The sequence below is a fragment of the Cryptotermes secundus genome, unplaced genomic scaffold (genome assembly GCF_002891405.2).
Source record: "Cryptotermes secundus unplaced genomic scaffold, Csec_1.0 scaffold391, whole genome shotgun sequence".
Taxonomy (NCBI): domain Eukaryota; kingdom Metazoa; phylum Arthropoda; class Insecta; order Blattodea; family Kalotermitidae; genus Cryptotermes; species Cryptotermes secundus.
The window spans coordinates 430569-458369 of record NW_019737394.1 but is presented as its reverse complement, the minus strand read 5'-3'; the positions used below and the strand labels follow the sequence as shown (position 1 = coordinate 458369).

The 27801-nt window shown below is 44.1% G+C and overlaps 1 protein-coding gene across 2 annotated transcripts in view; it reads left to right on the top strand.

Annotated features, from left to right (window-relative positions):
• Positions 1-27801, top strand: part of LOC111870313 (receptor-type guanylate cyclase Gyc76C) — a 263240-nt gene that overhangs the window by 36881 nt on the left and 198558 nt on the right. Inside the window, exon 1 of one of the 2 annotated variants that reach the window (XM_023862485.2) lies at positions 25335-25685. The exons of the other annotated variant lie outside the window; for it this stretch is intronic. The gene's annotated coding sequence lies outside the window, so the exon portion shown is untranslated. Of the gene's footprint in view, positions 1-25334; positions 25686-27801 lie in introns of those variants that run through there. 2 annotated transcript variants of the gene reach the window in all.

The following is a 27801-nucleotide window of genomic DNA, read 5'->3' as shown; positions in this document are numbered from 1 at the left end:
TTAAGAAATGAAGTAATTCATACATATATCCAAACGCGCATGCTTTCTGGTTGCAAGAAAGAAATATGCATTTACATTAAAATCCGATCCCTACTTATAACAGAAGTGAGACGTTGAAGAGCCCGGGCAGATTCCATAGCCCTTGTGGTTTCCCTGCAGCCAGCAAGGCCCAGGTGAGACGTATTGTACACGGTTGAGGAACACGAATTAATGCTAAATGTTGGTTAAAATGCGCCGTGGGAAGAAACTACTTGGAAGACCAAGAAATAAATGATAGGAGACTGTTCTGCAAGCGGAATACATGCTTTGTCAGAATGCTTTCTTGCTATGTTGCTTGTATATTCGCCCATATTTATTGCAGATACAAATCTGTCATTTCAGAACTGATCACATTACAAATGTCACATTGAATAGAGTCTGATAGTTTAAAGAGTGTCTTTGTATTTCCTTATGTATTCACCATCTCGTGGAAAAGATGTTCCAGATTACGATTTTAATCAGTCTGCATGTTGTGTAGCCGTAACATTTATACAATGTAGCCATAAGTTCTGTTTGAGCTTCATGTAACTTAGGAGTTATATTGTAGCATGAAGAGCCGTTACTATGCAACGACCGTGAGATAAGCAGATATACTAGAACCCTTTCTAGGCAGTCACGGAAACCTCAGTATAGCAGGTATTCCAGCCGGGATACGAACTGAGTCTTTCCCAAAAACAGGAGTCGAGATCATTACTGCTACACAAACTCGCTTGGTCTCAGCAGTTACCAGTTTATGTTCTTTCCTCAGAAATACAGTTTCACGCTCATGCGGACGAGCCCCATGAACGGTATCTCAAAATGCGAATTGTCTCTTCAGTGTACATTGCTTGCAGACGCCATAGGCCTTTCTTGGGAAGCCGCCAGTCACGCAGCTACTCAAGAATTTCCCCAGCATTTTATGGAACCCGAAGACTCATTACCGTGTTCACAAGAGCCCTCCACTGGTCCCTATCCTGAGCCAGATCGATCCTGTCTCTCTAAGATTCATTTTAATATTGTTTCACCCAGGTACGATGAAAATGACACAGATGCTATGTAACATACTCAGATCGAAGAACGTCGTGAAACGAACTTACGAAAGAAACAAACCTGTGATGACTCCTATACAGATGTATGCGTGGACAGGTTGGGGTAACTATGAAAGTGTTAAGGAAAGCCGAAATTGTCTCTGGCGGCCATACCACATAAGCATCAGACGTTGGAGGCATGAGGGCATGGAGGTACAAGTTAACGTATCTTAACTTCTGCAGTTGATAGAGATGAAAAATACGAGAAATATTAGCACATCCGGTATGGTGGTCGATATTCGAACTGGGTACCTCTGACCGCAGAGCAGAAACTTACTGTTTGAAGTGCCGTTTTTACTTGGTACGGGATCTGAAATTATGAAAATATTGATGTAACAGCCCTAGTTATTATATATAATTGTTATGCTAGTACATGACTGCTATGAGGAACACTCAGTAAATAGGTAAGAAATGGGTATAAAACGTAAAACATGACATATTCGAACTTTTATTTCTCGACATATCCCTCGCCAACACTGATACACTTGTCCCATCGCTTTACCAGTGCAGCATAGACTGACCGCACCTCCATTTCAACCTCTGCCACCAAGTTAGAAACGTTTGCCGCCAAGCTGTGAACCGCTTCACGTGACGTACCCTTCCCGCTGTAAACAGGAAACGTTTATTTATGGACATACTTTGCATTGAGTACTTTTGACCACAACAGAACTCTGCCTTTCGGTAGTATACCCCTGAAGCACTGAAATCAGCCTCTGAATACGCGCATGCGCGTCTGCTACCAAGACTGTCATGAACCTAGACTGTGCTGCTACCTATTGATAAACATAGAAAACCTGTTACGTCCATTACAGCTGTTTTGCTTCAATTTGTGACTTATTTACTGGGTCCCTCGTATATTAAATACTGATCTGAGCTTCTTTGCAGCCATTTTTGACAGTCATTATTCACAGTTTCGGCCTGGGCTGGTACCTTATCTCCGAGTGTAATCAAATTCTTAAAATATATCTTACTTGCGAAATAACAGCGTACGTAATGAAACACGTTAAGAGAGACACTGATTTAGAGTTTATTGGGTCGTTTCAATTGTGCGATCAGAAACGTCAAATGAACAGCGACTGAAATCCTGTTCACGTCACTTAACAATGTTTATTTCAGTGTGCGGACGAACTTAGAGCCAGGTTTCCCATTTTAGCCTTGGCGTTTGATCTAAATCTGCGTATTGCATCTAGATCCTGATTTGGCCACTGATGTCTGCAATATCGCGCATTGGGAAAGCGCAAATTAACGCTCAGACCTGTGGCACCTTCCCTATCTTATGCCAGACATCTGTCAAGGCCAACTGACGGCCCAGTCACAAGATCGCAGTGTGCAGCTGTATCTGGCAGCTTGCAGAACGAAGTTAAAGACTTCCTAAGGACAAATTGACTAAAGTCCTCGGGCGTAACGGCGCTGCGTTGCACATCTCACATGGACAGTCGAGCTGTTGTAGAGTAGGCACGCAAAATCTGAGCGGGTGAAGACGGTTTAACTAGCGAGAGAAAGGGAGACAGAGACTGAAAGAAAGAGGAAGCGATCTGCGGCTGCACACAGCGTAACACCGTCTGATACTCGAGGGAGCTGGAAGCAAGCGATGACGCATATAACGCTGGTAACTTGCTCAGATTTTCTGCACCAGCTCTACCGGATGGCAATATCAATGAACTTCGCTGTCCGCAGTTCGTAAGGAAGGAGAGGGGGAGAGGGTCCCACGTGCGACCTCGAAGCTGAAAAGTGGTAGCTAAACTCTTCTCTTCCTACCTCTCTGCAGTGGCGTATCTGTAGGAAGAGCAACAGCTGGCTTCCCGTGTATGTGACACGCAGTACGTGTATTAAAAGGGTAACTTTGTTGTTAGAGGACATTACCGCCGATCACAGTGGCCGCGCGGTCTAAAGCATGAACCGTCTTCGCCCGCTCGAACGCTGGGGTCTTGGGTTGGAAATCCGCTCGAGGCATGGATGTCTATGTGCATTTATGTTCTATTTATATTGTCATATGTACATAGGTAGCGGTCTTACGATGGGCTGATCCTCCGTCCAAGGAGTCCTACCATCTGTGTGTAGGATTAAGAAACTGAAAAAGGGGCCAATGTCCAAAGGGCTGCAGAGCCATAGAGAGAGAAAAAAGGACATTAACGTTTATTTTCTCGTTGTTAAAATGCGACTAACTCCACGCAGCCGAGCCCTTCTAGAGAAGCTGCGCCAGTTTTGCAGCTACTTGAGAACTTCCCAACATTTTATTGAACCTGAAAATTCATTACCGTGTTAAGTCCCTTAAAATTACCCCAAAATGAAAAAAAAGACCTTAAACCTAAAAATGTCAAAAAATGACAAAAAATTACCTATAAAATTTACATTTCTGTAACCAGCAGCTCATATCCGAGATTTATATATTTAACAGCATCGCATAGGATACAAGGAAAAAAAGATGACATATCAAAATCCGGGCCCTGATCATGAATATCTAATTGCTTCCGATCCACTGACTTCTCATGCAACTACAAATGCGCAGTAAGGCTGCGCGGTTGCTTTAAAGTACTCCTTGACCCCATGCCATTCCTCCTTACACCACCATAGCAGTTCCCTCTCTTCGTCACTGTCTAACGGCTAGAAAGCAGTGAAATATTTCTGCTTTGTTTATTCGCGCAGAAATGAAATAGCATTCTTCGAGCTCACACACAACGAAGATTATCTGCAATCCTACTGGGGGATGCAGAGCTGCGGCATATCCGAATGCGCAGTATGATGAAGCCTTCTGAAGCATTATGTAGTTTTGGGTGTAGAGTTCAATTTATCGGGTTATCTTAAAATTTTGGTGTTGATAAAAGTTTCTAAAACGGCAGCTAGTGTTGCCCAACGAGCTGGTGGTCTACGGCTGCCCGCTTCGCGTTTCTTGCATTAAAATATTCTACAGATTTATTCCCCACCTTTATTTTCTCTATGTTTTGCGCAGCCCTACCGCAGAAGATGCGTACAGGAGCGAGATAGGTGTAATGCTATTTAAAATGGCTGTCACTATGGGAGAGCAGAGTTTTTACAATTTTGAGAGCTCTCTCCCTGGAGACGGTTTCTTCTTGAGAAGCCTGTAGTTGCTCACCAGCTCAAGAAATTCCTAGCATTTTATGGAACTGAGAGATTCATTGGAGTGTTCACAAGACCCCGCCACTGGTGCCTCTCCTGATCCAGATGAATCTTGCTTCCTTAAAATCCATTTTAATATCCTCACTTAATGTCTAGGTCTTCCTAGTGGTCTCTTTCCTTCAGGCTTACCAACCGAAACTTCGTATCCATGCACTGCTTATCGAATCTTCCATGATTTCATCTCTCTAGTCATATTTGACGAAATAGGTGTAACTATAAAATTTTAGTGGATTTGCGTCTCGGTTTTTGTGAGAGATTTGTCACCGTCTGGTTCTGTGTCAAATATTCACTGAAAACGCGACTCCATGACGCCACATGTCGGTCAGAATTCGAACCCACAACTGGCAAGAGCGCAGTGCCTCTCTGTTGACCTTCAGAATTGGAGCAGTCTGATGACATCGACCATCAAGTCGGGATTCGATCCAATGATCTCCACGGCCTTGGGGTTCCCCTTTGTGCTCGATGCTGGCCAGTAATGGCGACCACACACCTGGGCAGGCCGCAGGCGACTGGGAACTGTAATCACATCGCCCAGCTAATTATTATGTAAATAATTCGATAATCGCCACGAGAAGCTGCCTCGTTTGTCGGAGCTTCGGGCCGCAAACGCAGTGCTTCGCCACAGCCCGTCCATCGGCTGTCCTGGATATTTCCGGAGGTATAACAGGTAGGGAGTACGAGAGGACAGTCTAGTATGTACAGAGCTGTGATGGTGGGAGGTTAACTAAATGCGCTATGAGAGAGACTTGTCGGAACCACAGTCACTGTAAAGTCTGTGGTTGTTCAAATCCTCGTATTATTATTATTATTATTATTATTGTTATTATTATTGGAGGGGGTGGGTTTCCCCATGCACCGCGACTAGTAGTCTATTATACGTCCCCTTTGATGTTCTACCAGTCTCTATACCCTACCGGTACTGGTGCGTGCCATTAGCCCCGACTCAGCCAGCGAGTTCGGCCTCTACTGGCTCAGCGGTACCTGATGCTTCCCCCATCTACCAGAGGCGTTAGAGACTGTTGTTGGGCGGTAAATGTCCGATATGATTTAGCTCAGAGGCCTCCCTGAGGCATGAGGATCTTTTACCTACCGTAAAGCTACGACACGGGACCCACGGCTTAAAGTCCCTCCTGGAGGACTTGTTCCCTGAATTTTTCCGCCCTTAAAAATTCCACGACCTCCGTCGGGTTTGAACCCGCGTACCATGAGGTGGGAACGTTACCTCTAGACTACGGAGGCCGCTAATCCGCGTATTAGTGTAACTCTCAAATTGATTGTTTACAAGACTGTTTTAAACACTTTTGAAAGTACCTGCTTCTGGGTTGTAACGCAGTGAAGTTAGCTGAGAGCCTGACGTTTCTGGAGAAAGTATCACCTCCATCTTCAAGGGCGAATAATAAACCAATCAAAGTACCAGCAGAATGTGGCAAGCGTATGGAATACTTTCCCCCTAACTAACGCCGCTGCAAACCCCAAGAACGCATACTTCGTTTGAACTTCAGAGAAGTTTCATTTTAGGACCCGAGAAAAACTTAATTTCCTTGCGCCAGAGAAGAGGTTACCAAATCATAGATCCAAGATATGCCTGATCGCACGCCTCAGGGGTCGGTGGTAGATGAATATGGAGCAATGGAGGGAGAACGAAGAAACTCTGAGGACCAGTGTACTACATCGTCCGCCACGGGTCTCAGTGAAACCGAGGCTCCGTGGTGAGAAGCTAAGGTCTAACTGCCTGAACTACGGCGCGGCCCGTAGTAACAATTTAATTATTTTAAGTCTCCGCTGTTTGAATGAAACATTTCTCTTTCTATTAAATGTGTGTGTGATCGTGTAACACGAATGGAAAACAAAGGATTTGTATATAAATTATATTAGGAGATCCTGAAGGAAAGAGACCGGTAGGAAGTCCTGGACGAACAAGAAGAATAATACTAAAATGCATCTTAAAGAAATGTGACGGAGGGTGAGAATTAGATTCATCTGACTGAGGGTTCTTGTGACCATGACAGTGAATCTTCAGGATTCGTAAAATACTGAGGATTTATAATTGGTTGAACAAGTGTTGGCTTGTGAAGAGCGACTCAGCTCCGTGGAGTTATGTAGCTAGTTACAGGTAGTTAAATTATGAGAGAAAAATGAGAGATTCGTGTCCAAAACAAGACCGGCGAGGTTTACTTCATCGTGTAACGCGCGCGCATATGTACATACAGGGTGTCCCAGGAGGAATGGTCATTATTCTTGAAGGTCATAGTGTCGGCCATTCTAAGCAAAAAAAGTGTGTACGAGTATTTCACTGTGCAGACGAGCAACACGCCATGTCCTTACACGACTTGTGGAGTGCATTGATGTTGACTGTGGAATTTTCAGAAATGTATTGTACTAGGTAAACCGTACCAACTCTGCCACTTGAACAACAAATACCGGTATTAGAAACACTAGGGAATTTCTCTTTCTTATCAACAATTTTGAAACTGTACAGTGAAATAGCTATATCTCGGAAACCGTTCGGAATAGGACACATGTACATGTACATACATGTATACACATTTTTGTTTAGAATGGCCTTTATTGTGACCTCCAAGAATATTGACATTCATAGATATATCCGTGGATTAGAGTCCTTGAGAAGCCGTCGGTCGCTCAGCTACTCAAGAATGTCCCAACGAGATATGGAACCCTAAGGTTCATTTACCGTGTTCTGCAAAAGCCTGCCACTGGTCCCTATCCTAAGGCAGATCAATCCAGTCCATACCACCCCATCCTATTTCTGTAAGACCCCCCCCCCCACACACACACACACATTGAAACATGTAATGTGGACCCCACTCCCTTCAACACCACACACTACGTTTCATTCAAATGTGTTAAGTAGTTTTATATTTTAAATATAAAAACGGGTCAACGGCCTGCCAGTTACAGTCGCCCCTTATGATTTTAACTTTATGAGATTGTGCAGAAGTGACATAGCACCTGGTTTTCGTGTGAAGCAATCGCACTCTGCTTTTATTACAATTCTTGTGCCCGGCCACTATTTACAGTTTCTGTGCTAGTACCCGGCCACTGTTTACAATTCCTGTGCTAGTACCCGGCCACTATTTATAGTTCGTGTGCTAGTACCCGGCCACTGTTTACAATTCCTATGCTAGTACCCGGCCACTATTTATAGTTCCTGTGCTAGTATCCGGGCACTGTTTACAGTACCTGTGCTAGTACGCGGTCACTGTTTACAGTACCTGTGCTAGTACTCGGCCACTGTTTAGAATTCCTATGCTAGTACCCGGCTACAATTTACAGTTCCTGTGCTAGTACTCGGCCACTGTTTACAATTTCTATGCTAGTACCCGGCTACTATTTACAGTTCCTGTGCTAGTACCCGGCCACTGTTTACAATTCCTATGTTAGTACCCGGCCACTATTTACAAGTCCTGTCCTAGTACCCGGCCACTATTTACAGTTCCTGTGCTAGTACCCGGCCTCTATTTACAGTCCTGTTCTAATACCTGGCCACTGTTTAAAATTCCTTTGCTAGTACCCAGCCACTGTATGAGACCCGGCCACGCTTGTAGCGCTAGAACCAAACTATTATTTGAGATCAGGCCACTACTTACAATCCTTATGGTAGCATCCGGCTGCAGTTCGATCGCAGACTACTAACTGAGTTTTAATGTAGGTAAGGCATGTGAAGAGTAGAGAGATGGGGAAGTTGCTCAATCCTCTCGCAGTTTTTGTGTCCTCCAGGGCACATAGTTCTCACATGCCGATGTGATTACGCTCGGCAGTGGAAGGATGGGGACAGAATGTCGGATGTTGACAACAATTCGACTGCAAGAAACAACCGATTTCCGTGTATAGGATTTGAGGTTCTGACGCCGATGGTTATGAAGAGTTCTATCTTCTGGGATATAACTCCGTGTCGTTCATCTTCACGGTCGAAGAATTAGCGAAGCAGGAAACCAGATGGAAAGGTTGGACTCTGTGACGTCATACCACAGAAGATAAAACTCTCCAACTGATCTCAGTGTGCGGGGCCCAGAGCAATTGCACCCGTTTGAGGGTGTAAGTTGATTTAGCAGCAGTTAGTGTAAACATCCCCTGTAACTGACGTGTCCTCTCATCACACTGCAGGGAATTGGCTTGAGTGCTGCAGCTGCTGTCCTTTCCTTCCACTGGCCGAATCTCATTAAGGCCAAGTGCCGTGTTGTTGACAGCTGTCCAAATGAAAACTTTCATGGCTAGTGCAGGCGGAGTTTCACATTCATCCCGCTAATTATACAGTAAACAGTCACCAATCCGGTTACAGGTAATTCGGCTGTCGGGTAATCCGGGTCAGAATATGACAAATTCTGTCCAGAGTTGCGTACATACGGTCACGTGTATTAGTGATTTGTAGACGGGGTTTGGATTGTTGAATCAATTTATTCGATACTCACAAGTCCTAAGTAGAAGTAATTATAACACTGAAGATTACTGCAACACAAGAAATAAGGTCTTCAGCCTCTGTTTACTTGGTAACACGATGAATCTTGAAGAGTTTGTAGTCCCTCGAACTCTGTATCTGGATTCTGGTGTTCTCACTTCTGGCACTAGATGTCACTTGTGTTAGTGACTGTAGACGGGGTTTGGATTTGCCGTATCTTGTTGAAGCACCTTGGAATGCCTACCCTCCAGAACTTGACCAAATTCTCCAATCTAATCCTCTCTGATCTAAACTTAATCAAAGTCACATTGCGACTGACGGTCAGTCAGTAAGTCTTGGTTCCGAACCTCATCTGGAGCTCATGGCCATATAATTATTACTATTTGACAGTTATGGTCTTGTTCTTTGTGGGGCACCTTCTCTGACGAGAGGACCGGTCTGTCATTTGTACATGCTGCTGGTCCATGCCAGCGCAGTCTTTCTCGGGTCGGAGTCCCTTGGAACTGGCGACCACATTTTATTGTCTCAGATTTGAGACTTCCCTTTTCGTCGCCTCCTACGAATCGCAGGGTCACGGTGAAGGTATTCGATCCTACCTCCACACGGATATCTAAACCTAGTCAGAGTCAAAGTCAAAGTTACGTACTTTACGACTATCTGTTTACCGCCAATCAGTTCGTCTTGGCGTCAGGCCCCCTGAGGTCCACGACCAGAGATTTTTTCCCAACTGAACTCTTGAGGTAATAGTCTTTATGTAAAATCCTCTCTGACGAGAAGATGGGTTTGACTCTTATGAATACGCTTGGTCGTAGAGGTCGGCTCAGCCCCTGAACAGAAACAGGTACCAGGAATCTACTTGGGAGTAAAGGGCGGCCGGCGCCGCGTAAGGCTGACAACCTCACCGATATTTGTGAGCCGACTTTCAAGAAAATGTGGGAGCTTCGACGTCTCACAACCTTTTCGGCCTCCACGGCCTGTTACAGGGATAGCTTTACCTTTTTACTTTTACTGTATTGATTCTTCTGTCCCTTTGAAAAAAATTCTTTTTTCCTTCGTCCCCCACCGTGAGGAAGAAACCTGAAGTGGGAGAGTTTCTCGTATGGTCACCATTCTCCTGTTATCACCATTATCATCCTAGTGTTGAGGGTTCTTTCCGAATGATCACTACTTCACTCGACCTTGTGTTGCAGTCCGTCTGGTGTAAAAATAAGCCATCACTGCTCGGAACTCTGATAATGACTGCTAATGGGGGCGAGAGAGGCTTCGAAAACAAAACACGTGGGCGGAAAATGGCGTGAGAGAGCCGAGTTCCGGTAACGGTCTGGGTGTGCTTCTGCAATGCACGCGATCGTTAGCAGACGCAATTCTGCTTTCGTGAATAGGGCTGGACAGAAGGACACACGTGACTCCTCCGTGTGTGTAGCACTTCGCTGCCCTTAATGTTCGCCGTATAATGACTGATTCATGAAGTAAAGGTATAGTATTCGCTGGTAGGCAACAGGTTCTTAATAAGCAAGTATATGCAGCCGATACCGGGTAACGCCTTCGCAAACAAACACGTTCCCACAGATACGTTTCGAGTTACAATACTGAACGGTGTTTTCTACGCGGTCCGAGACAAGTTTAGGAATTGTCAGTTGGGAGTGAGTCTGTGAAAAGGAAATTAGAAGGTTGATGCTAGATTCGCGCCAGCCGGAGGGCTCAGTACTTGTAAGGGAGTCTGTGGATGAGGAGACTTATCGGCGCAGTTGAGAGCCAGAGGGTAACGAAGTAAGCGCGGAAGCTGGAGAATCTTCGCTGTTAGAAGACCGCTACTAGGAAACGACAGGTGGAGACTGAAACAGACTGAAAACACTAGTCTGTTTGCGATAGTGATTTGTTAAATGTAGTAACGAGTTTTATAAATGGTTAGTGAATTCCATTACCAATGCATCCCCCGTCTATAGTCACGCTCAAAATCGTGACAGTACATCAGGAGACACATGGCACTTAGGAAGGCCAATGACTCACTTGTCTGTTCGGACAAAACAAGACAGTCTCTTCAAACCTGCATTATCACGTTCATAAACAAGTACTGCTTTTAGTCTTCTGTTAATGACCAAATGTATTGTCTTTTTATAGTTTAAGCGCCGGGATAGCGTTGTCATTATAGCTATTTGCTACGGGCCGGATGACGAAAGGGTCGGAGTTCGAGTCCCGGTTGGGACAAGAATTAGAGAGGGTTCACTGTATTGGTCTCAGGCCCTCACCTTAGTTACCTGTTGATATTAATTTAGCTTTTGTGTGTATTTTTGTATGGGATGTGGACAGTGCTTTTGTCATTTCGGAGTTGGATACTAAGTCCATCTTCAAGTTCGAAGTGTGTACGATGCGAGAGTATTTTTTTATTTTATTGTGGTTTCTTTCAGATCACCTCTATGTACACACACACACTTCCACCCCGAAAATGGGGGCATGTATCTCCGAAACATCCGCAAAGTTTTCCACATACAAGAGCTGAATTATCATGTGCACTAGCCATACTTTCTACCTCCGCCATACACGTAGACCAGTTTGATTACTGCACGTGCTTGGCGTCTGAACCATCCCCGAAATTATTTATTAAATTTTTCCTTTTCCAAATTTCAATTTTTTCCAAAAGTTTTGTGACATGGCGCCCGAAAGCCGGAATAGTGAAGTCAGTATAACGATCATTGCTAGACAACGACTTAGTAAACACATTCCCGCGGAATCGAATACGCAAACAACAATCGAGTCTTTGCCACACAACGGCGCTGTAAACAACAATAGAGAAGCTGTGTTTTCTGCGTGGTCCGTGCAAAGTGCAAGTCCGAAACCTAGTTATTGTCTTTCCTTTTCGAAATGTAAGATTTTCCCAAAGCTTGTGTAGTGTATCTTTTTCCAAATGTTATTTTTTACCCCAAAACTCCATGAGTTGGCTTACTCGACACTCCCGTACCGGGCCCCGTGAGAATCTCTGTGTTGTTTATGTTTTCATCCGACGAGTTAACTTCAGTTTTGTTGCTGTAGCACAGCCATTGTGAGACGTGCTTTGTACTGTTGTCTATGGGGTCGGCAACTTTACGAATTAAAATCCCCGTGTGTGTCAACGAGGTCTCTAGTATAGCGATTTTGGTTCCCATGATATGTTGAAAATAGAATTCGGTAACTTTCAAATGATGACGTAGTTCGTGCCATAGCTCAGGTGGCTAGTGACTGACTCCCCACTGCGGCAGACCGCGTTCGAGCCCAGTTCAAGTTATGTGGGATTTTTGGTGGACAAAGTGGCACTGTTGTAGGTTTTGTCCTGCCAGTTTTTACCCCACCGACTGCTCCACACTCATCTAACATCCGGGGCTGGTAAAATAGGTCAGTTAATGGTCGACGTACCAAGTGGACTCAGTCTCACCTGCAACCGATTACTCCTTTTTAGTAGCGTACTTCGCCTAATTTATGTACACATAATTTTTTTTTATATATGATTATTCAACAAAAATTAAAATATGAATTTGAAGGAGTTGCGTAAATCCATCACAACTTATTAATGATGACGTAACACACATCACTGTGCCATGGTAACGCATATTCATATGTTTGAGACGCAGTTTGCACTAGGACGTACTCCATTATCTAAACCTGTTGATCTGACATGCAGGTGCAAAGTACGGAAATAGAACCGAGTCCTGGAAGCGTCACTGGTGTGTGCAAAACAGATACTATATCGCGACCTTCACTTGCACAGCGTTGTGATTTGGCATTGAAAATGAAACTGGATTTCAGCGCGTTGCATAACATTTCAGATTCGCATGTTATGTTAGATGTATTGTGTGTGTGGCGTTATAAATAGACCTTATTACATGCAGTACGTAGGCTGACTTACTGCATGCTTTGTGACGTGTTCCTTCAAGAGAGAGAAAGAGATGCGTGAAGTTGCTGTGGTTTTGCACAGTATGGGATATACAGTATAGATATACAAAGTGCCCACAAGTCTGTTTGCTTTATATTTGTGAAGAATCCTACGAACAGTAGGAACTCTGAATTTCTCAACTTCGCCTAACAGCGGTTGGCGTGCACGGTAGCGTAGTTGGTTGAGGCACTATGCTACAAGCCGGAAGGACGCGGGTTCTAATCCCGATAATGTGGACGCACAGACAACCTCGCACTCTCAAGTCGAGTAGCCAAAACCTGGACCTTCTGGTTAGGAAGGCTGCTCGACCATGAAGGAAATTCTCAGTTAGTACCTGAGAACAGGCAACGACCAATTCCGTTGTCGTTCTGCATAATTTGTTATTCACTAAACGTCACTGTTAGTGACCACAGGGTTTTAAAGAGTTAATAATAATCCTTGTAGTATTTCTGTTACTTCACATGACACCTTATAGGGAATTTAAAGTGTGTCAAATTAGTTTGAATGCCTGATCCTGTGCGTGTCAGTACAATTTAGTAAATCCTCAAAGCCGACCTGGCGATATTCAGTTTATGGAGATGTTCGTATCGGTACATTGGAAGAAGATATTTATTTATTAGCACCTTGGTTACAGTCTCCCTTAATTACAAATAGTACATCGCTATCGCTGATTTACACACTTCAATTTACCGTTGCACACGCACTAGGATTCTCCGTCTTCATTAGTCGTCTCCTGACAACGGATCTCATCACAGAAACTACCACTTCAAATCACTGTGAACTCTTCTCCGACCCAGTTCTCTCTCAAATTCGCTATATGACTGGAATATCCTGGTCCGAATTCTCAACTCAATTCTGGTCCAATTCTCTCAAATGAAGTAGCTGCGTCTGAGTCTTATGTTACGACCGACTGCCATTTGGCCAGACTATCTTGAAATAAAGTACCCATCTGGGTCTTACGACCAGATTTTTATTACTCTGAGACAGTTGCGAGTCAAAGTCAAAGTCACATTGCGACTGACGGTCAGTCAGTCAGTCAGTCAGTCAGTAAGTCTTGGTGTCGAGCCTCATCTGGGCCTCATGACCAGATATTTATTAATATGACAGTTAAGGACTTGTTTTTATGGGGCTCCCTCTCTGACGAGAGTACGGGTCTGTCTTTTGTATATGCTGCTCTTGCCAGCGCAGTCTTTCTCTGGTTCGAGTCCATTGGGACTCGTGACCGAATTTAGTGTCTGAGATTCGAGACTTCACTTTTTGTCGCCTCCTGCGACTCGCAGAGTCACGGTGGAGGTATTCGACTCCACCTTCACACAGGTAACCACACACTAACTACAAGCAGGCTCGCGTTATATAGCCGCCGCACGGACCAACGCACAGAAAACACAGCTTCTTCTATTGTTGCGTGACGCTTCTTTTGGGGTTACCATGTGATCGCCATTTAGCCAGTTCATTGGCGCCGTGACTGCTGCCTAGCAACGAGCTGAAACATTCTTCCATTGAGAACACAGCTTCCATTGATGCGTGTTTAATGTGTTTACGGAGCCATTGCCTGACAGTGATCATGCATTGTCACGCGCTTAAGCGAAAAGGTGTTTATGACGCCATTGCCTAGGTATACACGCTACAATATCTTATTTTTCCCAACGGTGTACCTTTTTTATTAATCCAGTAAGGCTTGACCATTATATAAATTAGGGGTTAGACCGACGTGAACAAAAATTAAGGTCATCTTGCAGCTTTTGTTTTAAGAGTCGGTATAGGACGGGCTACGGACTGGAAGGCCCGGCTTCGACTCCCTGTAGTAGCAAGAGAATTTTCTCTACTCCACAGCGTCCATACCAGCTCTGGGGCTCACCCAGCCTCCTATCCAGTGGATACCTAGGGTAAAGTGGCAGGGGCGTGAAGCTGACGCTTACATGTAGTGCAAGGTCAAAAATAGTGGAGCTGTACCTCCACTCCTCCACACGTCTTCATGGCGTAGTGCTTAATTAAACACAGAGACAGCTTTATAGTCCTTATACCTACGGGCTGGACGGCCGGGGTTCGATTTCCTGCATACGCGAGTTTTTTTCTCTTCTCCACAGCGGATAAACCGGCTCTGGGGCTCATGCAGCTTCCTAACCAGTGGTTAGCGGTGTCTGTTTGCGTGGGGATAAAGCTGCAGGAGTGTGAAGCTGACCACTCACCTCCATCTAGTGTAGAGGTTAAGAATGCTGGAGCTATACCTCAACCCCCATCCATACTTCTTCATGACATAATGCTTAATTAATTAGCCACAGTGAAGACTTTATCTTTACCTTTCGGTGAAGAACCGTGCGAACGGAGGGACAGTCGGTTGGGTTGGATAAATTCCTACTGGCCTTCGCCAGCTCTGTTATTCTTGGTTCCGTTTCCCGCGGGACTAGTGGCCAAAGTCATATGCATTGTGCTTTCACTACATGTAAAATAACGCATAAGGAAACGCCAGTCGCTGTACTCAGAGCTGCGAGTTTACTTAGCTGATTTGTGTTCTGCCATAAGACAGCGACCTGCTGCTACTTTCCTAATGGTAGAAGTCGTGGCTTGTGTCCAGTACGAGTCAGTCAACTGCTCGCCGTGTGTTTCCATTTCCTTCGTAGACAGCATATTAGCAATATCGTAACATCTTAGGCGGTGAGTGGCGATTGTTTGACCCGGCGTCTTGTTTCTCGATGACGACACGCGACGCAGTCCCCCTACGTACTGTCGCGTCGGTCTGGCTCCAATCAGATAACAATAATACTTGAAACATTTCACTTATCCTCTCTGACTATCTTTCAACATATCTGTGTATACTGTACCTGAAACATCTTTGACTTCGCGTCATCATCGTATGATGACCTGCATCTGTACGTCATAACTAGAAGATTACTAAATACTGTTGTGAAAGTATTGTGGAGACCAAACTCGCCGTACCGGAGATTTCGGTGAACGCCACTCAAGCTGCAAGTCTTAATCACAACCGGTCAATAAACGTATTCATTTATTTGCGTTTAGGATAACTTGATCACATTAGCAGTTGTGTGGTTTACATGACATGGTATTTCGGATTTGAATTATGCTCTGCTGCTTACTTAGCTTACTCTTAGATCCTGAAGATTGAGGCATTATGTTGCTCCGAAGCGTCGACAGACATCTTCCGTACCACACGGAGTCACATCCCATAAGATGATACTTCTCATATGTAGGATTTTTCAACGGTCTGCTAGAGAAGATAGCAGACGACAGGATGGAAAGGAATAAAATAAAATAAATAAATGAAAAAGTAAAATTATCCCTGTGACAGGCCGTGGAGACCCATAGGGTTGTGAGATGTCGAGGCTCCGACATTTTCTAGACCATCGGCTGAGAAATGGTGGTGAGGTTGTTAGCTTTACGCTCCATCCGTCCTTTACCCCCAGGAATATTTCTGGTACTCATTTCTGTTAGAGGCTAAGTCGACCCCAGGGCCATAGTGGGGCTGCAATGATTAGGTCAATTGAAAAATCCAGTGACATCATCGGGAAACGAACTCGCGACCTTCCGACTTGTAGCATAGTGCCTCAACCAATCACGCTACAGCGTGCCCCAGAAAGTAAATATACACGTATGAAGTAAACAGTGAAAGTAAATAACAGTAAACATAAACATAGGCATACAACGAAATGATGAATAAAAAGCAGAAAAAGAGGGGAGGAAGAGAAGATGCAATCCAGAGAAGTACAGGGAGAAAGAAAGGATTGAATGCGAATGTTTGAAACGAGAAAATAAACACGCAAATGAATACAAATAATTCTTGCCGTGTAGACTTTGAGTTTCCCACATGCGGTAATGGCGGTTATATCTCGTTCATATTCATATTTTCTGAGATATAACGCCGTGTATCCCGTTGGCTCTCTCTGTCGCTTCTTTTCTGGGCTAATTCTTCGGCCCTGAAGATGGAGGCGACATGTTCATCCGAAACGTCGGTTGACTTTGAACTGATTACATGACATCCCAGAAGATTTGCCGTTTCGGAGGCTTTCGTAAAGTTGCTGCTCTGCTCACGCCGATGGAAGCAAGGGAGGGCTGGGCAGCGTGTGTGTGTGTGTGGCGGAGTCGCTAACAAGTTTAACCTCCCCGGCTGCCAGTAAGGACGTCTGGCGTCAACTGAAGTGCACTAACAATTACATCTGGAGCCGCGTCTGCTGCAAGTAACACCCCATGGAGCACCCCTTTCCCAGAAGATTTACTCCACGCGGAGTACACTAGATGGAAATGCGTCCTTTTCGCTTTCGTCGCCAGCTTTCATATTCATTTCTCATAGATACAGAACCGTTGTTTCAGTTTCTCATCTTCGCAGTACATATGACGAAGTATTGTCATGGTGATTTACACGTTTCAGCCCCCCCCCCCTCCATCCACCCACCCACACATACACAGACACGGTACGAAAGACTGGTTTTCGGAACGCGTCAGCCCTGTATGTATGTGCCCCTCGCTAGCGTCCGAACAGTTGGATGGATTCTTTCCATCATAGGTCGTTGCTCAGTGAGTGAACGTACGTGTATTAGCTCCAACGATAAGGGCCTTTAATTATGTTATATTNGATGATAGACGTGACTCGCGTAATGAAACACGACGTAAGAATGAAATATGCTGTATAATTTTAATATTTTAACACTTAACATTTATCAGTATATATGATAAATATATATTTTAGTTATTTTAGTATGTATAGACAAGGCATGCAATGAACTAGTTTGTCGTGGATTGGATCAGCACCTGAAGATGGCACATTTGTGCCGAAACATGTAGTGAGAGTGAGAAGAGGGGACAGATGAATGTATGCACTAGAAGACGGATAAAATAAATCATGCCTTTAATTAGCCACCTCCGTCCCAAAACAGAGTGCTTATTTGTTTGAAGACGACTCAATTTTGATTAAATTTAATTAATATGTGATGAACAAAATTAAGAGGAGACTGAATTTGGGTAACGCTTGCTACCATTCAATCCAGAACCTTTTGTCTTCTCGTCTGCTGTCTAAAAACATAAAAATTAGAATATACAAAACTATAATTTTGCCTGCGGTTCTGTATTGTTGTGAAAGTTGGTCTCTGAAATTAAGGGAGGAACATAGACTGAGGGTGTTTGAGAACAGGGTGTTGAGGAGAATAGTTGGACCGAAGAGGGATGAAGTGACAGGAGGCAGGAGAAAACTGCATAATGAGGAGCTTTATAACTTGTACTCTTGTCCAAGTATAATTAGAATTATGAAGTCAAGGAGGATAAGATGGGCAGGGTTTGTAGCACGAATGGGGGAGAAGAGAAATGCATATAAGATATTGGTGGGAAAGCCAGAAGGAATGATACCACTGGGAAGACCAAGGCGTGGGTGGGTGGACAATATTAAAATGGATCTTAGGTAGAATGGTATGGATTGGATTGATCTGGTTCAGGATAGAGACCAGTGGAGGGCTCTTGTGAACACGATAATAAACCTTCGGCTTCCATAAAATGCTGGGAATCTCGAGTAGCTCCATAATTGGCGGCTTCTCAAGAAGGGCTGAGCTTCATGAAGTTAGTTAATACATGGTGAACATTGCTCAGAATAAACGCATAGGCGGTGCATTCTGGAAGGTAATACGCGCATTTAGGGGCCAAATGGGCCAAACGCATGCATATGGTAGCGCCCAGCAATGGTTTGCCGAAGAACAATCAATTTCTTTTATAGGCTGAAATAGGTAGGGTCAGTCGTATAAGAGAAAGCTTTCACCACTTGTCTGTTTTCGACTGTGACAGTGTTTCAGACCAGTGTAGCTTGGAATCATAGGATTTGTGAATGATGAATTGGAAGGAATTGGTGGTGGCCTTGTTCGAAGGTTTTCTCCGGAAATTGCTTTGAGGGACTGAAGAAAACCACTAAAAGTCTTAGTCACGACAGTTGGTGTGTCTACCGAGTTAGACTCGAGCTTGTCCTGAATACGGGTCTAGGATATTACAACTACGCTAGCCTGCTCGGCCACCCATTGGTTCAAAGCTAACTGCCCGACATAGAAAGTATAAGAAGCCTAAACTTGGCGGCGGTCAAGCGTACGACCGTTCAAGTGACTAGACTGCCGTTGTAGCGGAAGCTACTAGAAACAGGGCAAAATCTTCTGGACTGAGAGAGGCCCTGTATATATTTTACAGACAATTTTTAACACGTTTAACATGTAAAATGTGAACATCTTTTACATTATGACAAATCACTTACTACTGCAGACAGTGACTCTGACAAAAGACAGACCTGTCCTTTCATCAGAGATGACGCCCCACAATAACAAGACTGTAGCTGTCAAACAGTAATAAATATCATGATCTGGGATTCGACACCAAGGGTGACTGAGTGACCGATCGCCAGTCGCAATGTGACTGTGACTTTAACTTCGACTTGAACCAAGGCAGTGACTCGGTGTAAGATAGCCACTGGAAGTTCGTAGAAGGCTTACAGTGTGGTTAAACGACTTATGTGCAATGCTTGGAGTGTGTGATTCAGTGGGACTGTTATAGTTCCCATGTTTTAAACCCGTGAAGACAAGTTCAGAGTGCTTATGAGAATAGTGAATAGAAGGCCTATGGAGACTTAACGTGTGTGTTATAATTGCAGTAATCTTAAAAGTGTTACAGTTGTATTTACAACCAGTGAAGAGCCACTAAACCGATGCACAAATCCTAAACCGCGTCTTAGTCACTGAGACACGCGACAATATCGTAAATCTCCATAATTCTCTCACGCGAAGTGGGAAACTTTTCGTATAACCGTGAAGATTATTGTGGTTAAAGCCGTGATAGGATGAAACAGGGAGATACCACATGGCTGATAAAAAGAGGTGATGAAAAATGTTGGCGACTGCGCGGCCTTGGAACTGCGACTCACGGGCTACAACCACATCTACAGGAAGTTTTCCATACCCGCCGAAGGCACTAACCCAGAAGATGGCAACTTCAGTATCTGCCGGGATATTTGAGTGACGTCATCATTCTATGTGCCGTCTTCCCCCCAGAGCTGAAGTGATAACACCAGCCGTGAAGTCAATGTAGTTTTTTCTCAGGCCGTTTTAATAGGTCAGTAGATTCGAGTATCAAAATTTGGCGGCTGAATGGTGAAATGGTGGAAATGCCTATTTTAAGGCACTATCTTGAACGTTGGCCTGAAAGGCCGCAGTACTAACGGCTGGCCTGCAAGCCTATAAATGTTCACGAAGCGAAACATCATTTCGGTACGGCGAGATATCTTCGTCCTGACTTTCTGAATGGTAGCCTTGGAATATCATGCTTAAGATTTTGATTAAATCATGTATAGAAGGATTTCAAAGTTACGCGAATTTCATTTCGTTCCAGTTTGCCCCAAAAGTGGAGTATGAACAGATAAAGTGACTTTCTGTTTCATTAAACAGAGAAAATCCTCCAACGAAGATTTGCCTAACATGGACTGAAAGTAAGTGCGAATAATTTATCTGCCCCACGTAAAATCAGATTAAGTGCGGAGTTCTTTATTGTGGGATATACCGCCGTGTAGTCCGTTGAAAGCCAACGACATTTCGGCGGAACATATCGTCTTCATCTTCAGGGTCGGAAAATAATGCGTGCAATAAACCAACGTGAAAGCGTGTGGTAAGCTCAGTGAAAATGGGGGCGAAATTTTCCTCCGAAACGTCGCTGGATTTTCGGCGGACTACACGACTTTATAGCCCCAAAAGTTAATACAATTCATAACCAACCACCGCTGTGAGAACCTCAAATTCTACACAGATTACACTAATTTTGCCAGACACTCAGTATTAGTAGCTATACGAAATATACACGTATATCGTTATTGTTTAAGACGCACACGACATTTTAGCTGTTGCCTACGTAGCTGTGTAACCAACACGGTTTATTTTATCCAACATATACTAGTATAACAATGGGAACATTCAAGCGGCTTCCGTAGTCTAGGGGTAACGTTCCCACCTCATGACTCAAGGTCGTGGAATTTTTAAGGGCGGAAAAATTCAGGGAACAAGTCCTCCGGGAGGGACTTCAAGCCGTGTGTCCCGTGTCGTAGATTTACGACACGTAAAAGATCCTCATGTCTCTAGGAGACATCTGAGCAAAATTAGGCAAAGTTTCCCGCCCAAATAGTTTCCAATTCCTCCGGTAGATGGCGAAGTATCGGGGACCACTGATAGAGAGGGCCGACCTCGCTGGCAGAACGGGGCTGATAGCGAGCACCAGTACTGGAAGGGCATGGCGACGGTAGAAATTAAATGGGGACGCACAATAGATCGACAACTGGTCGCAGTGCATGGGGAACCCCACACCCTCCAAAAATAATAATAATAATGGGAACATTCAGCGTATCCCCCGCGTTGCGCGTAGCTCAGAGAAATCAAGTGACTGACCGTGGTTGGACGGCTGGGGTTCAGTTCCTGATAAAGGCATTGAGCGACTTCTTCGTCGCCAGATTCAGACAGGCTCCAGTGTACCACCGGGTTCTCTTTAGTGTAACAGAGTTGGAAGGAAAACTGGCACTATCGAGCCCAGAGGTTTATAATGCATGCGGTTATACCTTCACGCCCCCGTATACATTTGCATAGGGGTAGCTTTATGTTTCATATCTCTCATTCCTCTATTGCTTTTTTTTTTTTGCCCGGAGCCTTTTTAGGAAAATATAAATTCATATTGAGAGTAAATGAAAGCTTTGAGTGTGTACTCATACATTTCAGCTGAGCTGCACACATAACATGCTCCACACGGACAGACCAATGAGAATGCCTTCATAGTGTCCATTGGAATAAACACAAAGACTGTTAACACAAAACAACAATATGTTTTTGTGTTATAACGTAATTTACTAAACCCCATCAAATTACGTTTTAAAATAATATTTATAATCTCAATACCCTGACACGTGTCGACTCTTCAAACGGCCATCATGAAGGGTGTTCTGTTAACAACCCTTTAAGCAAAATCAATCCACGTTTCTACAGGAATATTTACCTGTCAGTTAATAAATACAAGTATGGTACAATGTATTGATGTTATACTGACAGCATAAGCTGTAGATGCATTACAGTTCTTATATTTATCTTGTGTAAGTCATACAACATTAGTGGCTCTCAGTTCCTGTATATATGACTTAAAATACATAAAACAAAAATATTAGTCACCACTGAAATTATATCGACGGTTAGTAAAGTAAATAATTTCGCGTTTCGTATGATTCTCACAATAAACGACGGTTATTTCCCTGAACAGCATTAACCCTTTAAAGCTCTGTAACCGTTCATCATAATTTGCCGGACCGTTTCATGTTAATTGAAATTTTATTAAGATAAGATCACGTAATATACAAACAAAGATCAGGCAGATGGCCACCTTTTTACACTGAGAAATGACATAGTTAAAGTTTTGCTATGTGGACAGGAAGTAACATCTGGTACATTTCCTGGAATTCTGGCAGTTTCAGCAGAGCCGGAAGGTCTTTGGGAATTTGAGAGCTGACAGTTTGGAACGGCTATAACTTAGAAGTGGGAGTGCCTGAGTCTCATCTCCTGATCTTAATACATCAAGCCGCTGTCAACTTTAGAATCATAGCAAAGCAACCTGATTGGAAATTCACTAGTTTAGGGAACCTCCTAGTTTTAAACTAGACTAATAGCACATGTAGGAGGAGTGGATTTCTCTTGGATGCTGTGGTTCGTGGACCCCAGGATTCAGAGAAGAGTCTCCTTAAAAACTTTCGGCCAATTCAGACACAGAAACTACGTGACTTCACTAGAAGTCGTACAAGTTCAGTCCACGTAAGTGTAAACTATTTGAGATTCCGTCATGTTCAGCGTTAGCTAAAGTTAAATATATAATTGCCGAAAGTGCAAAGTTGCTTGTAGTGGTGTATGTGACAGTAGCCTAAGGAGCCTCCTGCCCTGCCCGAGTCAGGCCCGTATGGCCTAGATAGGAACTCATGTCTACCATTCCGGAGCAGAACCCAGCTACCCCCGACTTTCCCTACTTGCGAGACACCATACTAATCGTACAGGCAAGGAACCCTTGCCTACTAGCCCCAGCAACCACAGTTCTCCTCGCTTCTCACGTAACCTCTCGCCATCCACGAGACAGGGAAGGAGGGCAGTGTAACTCAGTGGAGGCGTCCAGGAACACGGCGCAGGTGAGCCGCAGCACAGGGAAAGGAAGGGGTACAGGTGAAGGCACTTATAAGTGACGTAAAGTCGGGCAAAGGACAGCCACGAGTGGCGACCAACGCGTGGTGTAAGTTGCCAATGAAGAGGAAGGCAGTTATAATTGGCAACCAGCGATGGTCATCGGGGATGGTCAGTTGTACCTCATCCACTTTAACACACTAAAACTCTGCATTCTGCCCACAGAGTGCATTTGTGTGTTCCGTTTGGTTCTCACGATAGCAATTGTTTCCCAATTGTTTCACATACACTGGAAAAAAAAGTCATGTAAAAGGGAGGTCAGAGGTTCGAGATTGCGCAGTTTCGTGTTGTCATAACAACGAACTCTAGAACATCAACACATTGCATGTTGTATATTATATCACGATCGAGCGAGTAGTCTTTTGTTTCAGCGTATTGTGTCCAATATCGATGATACTGTGATGTCGATATCTGAAGAGTAGTTACTATATAAGGGGTAGGTTTACAGCTGGCTATTTGTGCATGTTATGCGTGGGAGATAAACGTCGGCCTCAGCGTATCATTCAATAACTTGTAGAATTAGACAGGAATGTGAGGGAAAACGGGAAACTTAGTAGTACAAAACATATATAACAATTAACAATCAAGTTCCTTCCGTCAAATGTGACATTTGACGGAAGGAACTTGATTGTTAATTGGTTAGTGTGACGGACCAGAATGAAAGACCTTAAAAAAAAAGACCTTAAACTAAAAATATATAACAAATTAAGTTTGAATTCTCTGCAGGTGTTACACTAGTACCCTCTTAATTAAAGTTACGGACAGGATATCAGGGAAGTGTTTAGCAGGATGCCTGAACCTAAGGAGGCATGGCGTACGTTGTTCTCCATGCCTCATATAGTTAAGGATAGTAAGGGAAGGAAGGGTGACAAGTAGCGGGAATACGAGACACACATAATACAGGGCTGGTATAAATGATTCATTCGTTTTTAAAACGCTATACTTTCCAAAGCATTACACATACAAATATGATTGATATATAAAAAGAACCGTAAACTCACCAAGTTTTCTTCTCACTCTACAAATGTTCTATGTGTGCCCCTTGGGTCACACGACACGCGTCCAGGCGGTAGTCGAGCTCGTTCCACACATTGTGTAGCATCATCCTGTCAATGGTCATCACTGCAGCATCGATGCATTCCCTCAGCTCTACTAGTGTTCTTGGCAGTGAGGGTACGTAAACACGATCCTTAATGTACCCCCAAAGGAAGAAGTCACAAGGCGTTAGATCAGGTGATCTGGGGGGCCAAGTGAACAGAGCTACGTCATCCTCACCAACACTCCCAATCCAGCGTGTCCTTAAATTGCCGATATCACCGCAAAATGCTTTGTTTACATGACGGTTCTTTTCCGTACTCTCTTTTGAATGCGCGTTGCACTGCTATAACAGACGAACATCTCGCATTATTCAACAAACAAAACCTCTTTTCTTGCTTTGTCGCCATTTTGTAAAGGCACTGAACTCGTGCTGCCAACTGGTGCAAACAATACAAACTTGGTGAGTTTACGGTTCTTTTTATATATCAATCATATTTGTACGTGTAATACTTTGGAAAATATAGCGTTTTAAAAACGAATGATTTTTTTATAGTAGCCCTGTATATTGTCGCGTGACGAGAGTGAGTGGTTGTAGATGGGATGGTTGGGTTTATTGGCACCTTGGTTACAGTCTGTCTTAATCACGCTTAAATACGGCGCTGTCGCTGCTTTACACAATTTACAGTTCACCGTTGCTCACGCACTAGGATTCTCAGTTTCGCCTAGTCGTCTCCTAGCAACGGATTTCAACACAGAATCTAGCACTTCAAATCACTATGAAGTCCCCTTGCCATTTCTTGTTCAGTGACTTTGGAACTCAACCAAAACTTCCCCTGGACTTTTAACTCTTCTGAACGTAAACTCAAATTTCCCGTGGCTGTCTCTACAGAGAACTGTCCTGTAGCGCCGTTGGTCTTCAAGATAACTCCTCTGGACTGATCCACGGAAAAAGACCATATCCTATTGTTAAGGATGTGTGTTTACAGCTTCTGTTGCTTAGCACTGGGCATGGTGCGAACCACACTGAAAACAAGTCACGTGATAGCTATCTCGCCAGTCCATTGGCGTGCTGACTGTTTCCTAGCAACGAGCGTAAACATTCGTCCTACTGTTGCGTTCGCTTAGGCGAGAAAGTATTTATCGCGCACTTGCGCGTTACAATATATTATTACAGTGATCAAATGTAAGGGGGTTAGGTGTTTGTGGCGTGTAGTAGGCATAAGATGAGAAATGCAGATAAAATTTTAATCGGAAAACCTGAAGAGTTTACTGGTCAGAAACTTCAAGAGATCACAGTGGAGACCTATGTGAGGACAATATTAAAACACGGTTGACTCTAGTTATGCACAGTTTCGTCATCCCCGTTTATGAATATCTGCAGTTTTGCTTCCGTGTCATGACGAGCATGAATGTCCTATCCGCGTTCACGGCAGAAGCTGCCGCGCATGTCCGGTGAGGAGCGCGCAAAGTTCCCCTCACCCGTCTCACAGTCGACTCAGTCACTTGCTCCGCACTAATGAACAGTGTTCGTTCGGTGCTTTCCACGTTTTGCGCGTTTTCCATGCACGCGGTGATTCTCTGCGTATAACTGTATATTTGCGAGGTAGGATGCGAACTATCTCAGGATAGGGTCCAGTGCCGGGCTCCTGGGGATGCCGTAATGACCAACAGAAAGACACATTCCTCTTGATGACCTGAGTAACCTTCAAGTGCACAGGAAACAAATCGTTTACAACCCTAAACCACGTAAGAAGGGGCAGGAGGAATAACTGCACATGGACAATCAGCAGTGTGCATATGGCCAAGTGCTGCGTGTATCCAGAACAGGGATCTTCGATGTGAAGCTCTAAAAGGTAAAATTGTCCCAGTCCTCAACTAATTAAACTCCACGCACTGACGACATATCCATGTTTTCTTGACCTAGACACTACTCGTTCAAAATATGTTTGCCAAGTTTTGAAGTGGCCTTAAGCAAACAACTGCTTTTTACACTTTCTCTCTCCTCACAAGGCCAGGAACTGAGCATCACACATTCGTAACTGCTGTCACCCGAAAACTGTCTCTTTTGTCCCAAGGTGTGGAGATTAAAGTGGGTCACGGTTTCCACGCATTCGCCGCTGGATCTGCAGGCATGGCAGATAAATTCTTCAAAAGCCTCCCTCTTCCAAACACATTAACACTGAAGATGGCAACTTGTACACGTATGTTCTCCAGATCTGTGCATAACATTCATTCTACTGGGCGTGTGTCGAAAGTCAAGCACAAGCTAGCTTAAGCCGTTTCAGTGTCCTCGCGTGATGTTGTCCCATGATGGAGATCGGTTCTTTGTAATGGAATGAGCTGAAGTAGGCGCCTCCACACCGTTTCACGTGAGGACGGAAACAGACCGGCCATTGTCAGATCCCTTTGTTATTGACTGTTTTAATGTATATGTTAGTGCCATTTGGTTTCAAGCTTCCCGAATTCCTCAGGGAGCATAAGAGTAAAGAATTGAGGGCCACATAATGCGTCTATTGACGCATCTATTCAATATACAGGTGTCCCAAGAGGAACAGTGAATATTCTGGGAGGTCATAATGTCGGTCATTCTGAAGAAGAAAGTGTATATGAACACGTGTCCCTTTCCGAACGGTTTCCGAGATAGAGCTATTTCACTGTACACTACTCTGTAAAGACGAGCAACACGGAGCCACCTCACACGAGTTGCAAAGTGCATTGATGTTGACGGCGGAATTTTCTAAAATGTATTATATAGGTAAACTGTACTAACTTTGTCACTTGAACAATAAATACCGGTGTTAGAAATATGTAATACGTAATATCTCTTATCAACAATTTTGGAAGTGTACAGTGAGATAGCTGTATGTCGGAAAACGTTCGGAATAGGACACACGTGAATATACAGTTTTCTTGATTATAATGACCGATACTATGACCTCACAGAATATTGATTTTTCTTCCTTGAACATTCTGTGTAAAACTTCAGTTCGTACCTCACAGGAAACACGTTTCCACTACAAAGATCAGCGGATTCTATTTAAGAGAAACAGTCGCAGTTTACCGTGAGAACCATACGGAACACACATGTACACTCTGAGGGCAAAATGTAGGGTTTCTGTGTGTTAAAGATGATACATATAGTAACCACTGAACTTTAAAGGGTTATATCAACATGAAATGTCAACATTGTTGGCAGTATCCGATATTCCAGTGCTCTCTGATGGTAAGAGGCACGAAGCTGCCCCAGTACTGGCGGTAAATGAAGTCGAAGATGCCTGGCAGTTACAGAACGATTTCATCGTGATATTCGAAGGCTGGTACTCAGCAAATATGCGGTATTCTGCTATTCCTTTCGTAGTATATTTCATGTTGGCTGCTCCGAAATTATTGTCATCACAGCCATATTTGTGAGAAAATTTTCATTGCCGCAGTCTTTTTTTTTCTAATGGGCTGTGACCAAGTCCCTTGTACTGCGGCCACTTCTGGCCTATTGTACCAGCCCCAGATGATAGGTGAGGGTGATTGTGAAGCAATTGGTGGAATGAAGATTGGGAGGGGGTACCGAAGTACTCGGAGAAAACCCGCCCCAGCGCCACTTTGTCCACCACAAATTCCACTTGACCAAACCCGGGATCGAACCAGGGCCGCCGCGGTGGGAAGCCAGCGACTAACCGCTTCAGCTATGGTGCGGCCCTGCCGCAGATGTTAGTAATATTTTGAAAAATACGAAACTTTGCTTTATAATTCGTTTTCTCTCTGTTTCAGGTAAGAGGCAGCCTCATAATGTGCACACGAAATCGTTGTGAAGGCGACACACCCGGTAGAGTTACCAGCAGTGGAGAACTCATGTCTTGAGACAGTCGAATGCGATAAAGCTTTGATAACGACACGATGTTTCATTCCGCCTCCCCGGCGTAATTTAAACGCCTGTGCCACACCCGATAGAGTGAGTAAGTCTTAATTTTGAAG